Here is a 4,994-nt window from a genome sequence, read left to right on the forward strand (position 1 = left end):
CTGAACAATTTAAATACAAAATTGTGAGGTAGATTAGAAGAACGTAAAGCTTGTTGCGTTATATTCAAGTTATTGGAATTAACGATCGATCGAATTAATCGATCGATTAATTATTACGATCGATCGAAGAGGAAAAACAATTTTCACCCGATACGTATCTCTTGCGATTGACACAGGCAACTCGAATTTTTCATAATGATCGCTTGATCCTCGAATCATTAGTTTATCAGACATTCTTGAAAACAAATGTATCAATTATAATCTATTAAATCGCGTCTATATTGTTACGCCTTTGTTCCCCGTTACTCTTAGTCTTCATTCTACCGGGGACACGCCGCGAAGGCTAAACATCATTTTTCGCTTTTGAATTTTTCATTTCTGGAAACCGTGACGGCTGACTTTATGTTCCTCGCGGATGTAAATTTTTCTTAAGACGCCGGGGGCCGCCGCAAGTTCGAAAGAAATGATTATTTATGCATAAAGAAGAAGAAGAAACTCCCGCGTTCCCTTTGAAGGTTGACACATAAAACTCGCGAACTTCCAAGTTTAATAAGTTTCTTTTTTCCCGCGCGAAGCGCGGATCCTTCGGGAACAGATTAGAATCTCGGATGACAGTGAAATTCGCGCGCGATACTAATTCCGACACAATCGACACACGTGGCTGCGGAAAACAATTCAAGGGTTCTTCGCGGCTAATTAAAAAACAAAAAAAAGGAAAAGAAAGGAAAGAAAGAAAAAAGAGAAAGGGTATCTCGGCGAACGCGCGCGCGCGCGCGGCAGCGATTTCGAGATTTCAGCGCAGATTTTGCATAGCTGCCAATTTAGGGGACGAGTGCGACACCTCGGCGAGGTCACGGGACCGCAAATTACAGTGGTGCGCGACGTTCCTGATTAACAGAGGTCCAACCGTTGACGGCAATGGTATATGACAGCCCGGCGGGACGTGAAGTAAGAGCGAAAACAGTGAAGCAACTTCCCGCCAGGAAATTGAGGGGCAGCGGAATACTCGGCAAATTAATTGTTATCCTCCTCTTATTTATTCCATCTCGCAAGAACGTTTCACTCGCGCCGCAGCGTTGCGCGCTCGTTTATCGTGCAAACGGAATTAAAGAAATCTCCGGCGCCAATACTTTTATTTACACATTTAAAACTGGAAAAAATAGAAAGAAATAATTTGTTCGCGATTTAATTGCCGAGCACGAGTGACTACTTTTTGATTATTTTAACTCATTAACTTTGTTTTTAGCTCGTACTTGCAGGCATTAATTAAATAATAATTATTATTATTAATATTAATTATCTTAATTTGTTATATCTGACATGATTGTCTACCATGATTTTTATACGATTTATATATATATATATATATATATATATATATATATATATATTAATAATATAATTATAATATTATTATTATATTATATTATATTATTATATATATATTATAATATCATTATTATTATAATATTAATAATATAATAATAATTATATTATAATACTATTTATATTTATATAAGCCCAAACGAGCCGTTGACATGCTGTAAGTCAGGAAATTTAATTTGTGGCTAACGAAGGACGAATTAAAAGTTCTGTAAAATGCAGTAACATGAAAAACTGTTACAACACATTTCTGTGCAAGCCACTTTCAAGTTTTAACTTAGGATGATAAGAATAAATATCAAATGAAATATTAAATTAATTATTAATTTACTTTAAATTATCTAAAATAATTTAATTAATTATTTAATGAATGATCGAACGATCGACTCGCACAAATTTTGCCTCAAGCAGCCGAAACAACCTAATCCGCATTCGCATATTCGAATACAATAAAAGATCATGGAAATTAATCTAAAAATCTAAAAATTATTTCTGCTTTCACATTTTAAACGTCATTCGTATAAAAAATCGAATTTAGTCGGTATCTCGATGAAATGATTTTTAACGAACGCATCAGTTGTTTTCATTCGAAACAAGTCCAGGATCCAATTTCTAAATTAGCGGTCTAACGACGAGCATCATTCTGTGAGAAGATCCCGAACGGCAGATCCCGTTCTCCAAATGAAAATTTTCTATTAGAGAGTGGAAAACATGCTTCCTCGCTCTTCGCACTGATTGCGATTGGATATAGAAAGAGGCTGACGGTGTGCACCGGCGAAATATTAATTCCCGGAGTGATCTCCCATGTACAATTGGAAAACCGTCTATCTCGAAGATGCTCGCGAGATCAAAGAGGAGGGCGACGCGAGCGACGAGTCGCCTTCACGTTTACAAGATAAAATTATGAGAAGGTGTGCGGCAAACTTATTTATCGTGCGGTTCTATTCCTTTGTGTACCGATGATGGTGCCGGCAAAGGCGGAAGCGAGGTTCAAAAGAGAAATTTATATCGTTTCCATTAAAGGCCGGATAAAGTGCGCGGACGTATCTCTTCGTTTCACCTGTCCACACAGTTCCCGTGAACATAAATGTAATTTGAAAAGCTTCTTTCACGTTTTTATCCGCCGTCTTGCGAACCGTTCACTGGTTGCTCACCGTCGACGCAGACTTCTTTGCGTCACGATGATCGGAAGGTGCAAAATACATATAAAAACCGTGATTTTTTGTCACGAAGAGCCGCGCACGTGCTCGATTAAACGTGCATTCAAAAGAATCAATCTTAATCGAGTTTTCCGAATAAAACTCATCGCATTAATTTATAATAACCTTTGAACGAGTTATTATAATGTTTGTTGTCCATAAGATTCTTTAATGTAAAAACGTGCAGTTCGAAGTTCAACTCATGCTTGAAATTCTTGAAATATAATATTTGACATTGAAACGATTTTCACTTAGAACTTCCGCGTGTTCCTCGTTAATCGTCACTTGCCAATTGAATTGCACAGCGTAAAGACTTCGGTTGTTTCCTGCATCCTTGTATCAGCCATGCCAGCAAGACTGTACTCACATAATATTTTTTGCATGATTAAAACTGACGGAGATGTTTTGGTTTTCGATTTTAGTCTGCATAGACGAGTGAAAATATAACTTACACAGAGATCTCAGGGGTGACGCTCACTTTTCGATGATATTTGGTACAGTGATAGAGCTTGTAAAGCTGAATCCAACGATACCCGATTTGGGGGGTAAATGGCTTATAGTTTCTGAGATATTTACTGTTAAAGTTGTTGATATAAGGCCCGAAAGATGCGCTGTATTACGACGCGGGTACTGCGCCGCAGGAGTGGGGAGCGCGCCGCGTCATCGCAGACCAGATCGAGCCTCCTACTCTCCCCACTCCATAATATCTCTGGTACTGTTACTGAGGACTGGGAAAAGGTGGGGGGCTCGACCCGGTCTACCTGAACGTGACGCGGCGGCTTACCCCCACCACCTGCCGCATGGTGCCTCGTGGCGCAATCCAGCGCGTCTTTCTGGCCTTTTATTAATAACTTTGACATTAAATATCTCAAAAACTATAAGCCATTACATATAAAAACCGTGATTTTCTATCACGAAGAGCCGCGCACGTGCTCGATTAAACATTCATTCAAAAGAATCAATCTTAATCGAGTTTTCCGAATAAAACTCATCGCATTAATTTATGATAACTTCTGAACGAGTTATTATAATCGTTCTATCAATCAATCGATCATTTTTAAAGGCCTCGCTTTATCGGTCTTGTTTGACTTTTGTCGTTTTCATTCGACAGAATTGTGCACAATTTTTATGGAACGAATGTTTCGAATAAATTTGAAGGAATAAAATTTGAAACTGAAACTTTGGTCGTCGCTATTAAGAAATTCTCCGAAAACCGCTTCTAAAAGTCGACGCGATCGAAGTGTCGTCGGCTTACCTTTTACGGCGATTAAAGTGCCTAATACCGGCGAACCAACAATCTGATATTTCTTGTTAGTTTGGAATTGCAGGGAGGCCCGACGCTACGCCGCTCGGATCATGGCCGCGCGCGTCGCTGTTCGTTAAAATATAAGCTCCGAGGGGCGAATTAGTTTCCGTCCGCGGCAGTCCGAATCGACAGTGGCATGGAAACCAGCGTTGCCGCTGCGGCTCGTTATACGGTTAATGAATTAATCGGACACACGAGCATCGTGATCGACGGCGAAATCATTCCCGAATAAAATTACGAAAGAAAATTACCGGAGCATCGCATAGAATGCTATCCGACAGCGAGTATCTTTTCTATAGGATTCAGCCCGAAGCGAAATCGGCCGTCAAGCAGAGATAATGATTTAAACGCGCTTCGCGTTTGGATCAATTTTCTGCTTGATTCTGCTCGATCACGTGGGAATCTAATGAAACATGCGCGTTCAAGCACACAGCGAGTCCCGGAGATCATTTAAAAACGGAGTCATCGAATGCTGAAAATTGAATGCGAATCGTCGAAAATGTGATTACAGAGAATTTACGAATTTTTATCGGTGATTACCGAAGCCGTGCCGTGTAAAAGCGAACGGTCAGTTCCAACGAAATGATTCGTTTTCAAGCGACAGTGAGAAATTTGTATAATTATTACATAATGAAAATTTACGAAAACGTCAGTTGAAAATGGGAAATTTTTATAATTGAGCCGTTTATTTTGAAAGTGGCATAAGTCACTTTACCGTAATGAAAAGTGGTGATTTTTTAATGTTTATACGAAATTATTTATACTGAGAAAAATATCAGTATCCTGAGATAACAAATACAAGTAAATCTTCTCGAAAGTTAGCAGCCATATTTTTAAACGTGTTAAAACGCAAACCCTTAAATATATCGACTTAAAAACAAAGTGACTTATGAAGAATTGGGAACTTTTATAATTATTACACAATGAAAATTTACAAGAAATAAATTTATAACGAATGCAAGTATAATAAAGGATTCATTAAATTATTGATTTTAATTCGAATTGCAAAGTAAGAAAAGAAGGTAAGAATTCGTAAAAAAGGTAATTCAAAAATATAGAATGAATCTTTTTTTATTAGGGATTTCGTTTTCGAAAACATCGACTTT

Source organism: Megalopta genalis, chromosome 7 (genome assembly GCF_051020955.1).
Source record: "Megalopta genalis isolate 19385.01 chromosome 7, iyMegGena1_principal, whole genome shotgun sequence".
In the NCBI taxonomy this organism is placed as follows: Eukaryota; Metazoa; Arthropoda; class Insecta; order Hymenoptera; family Halictidae; genus Megalopta; species Megalopta genalis.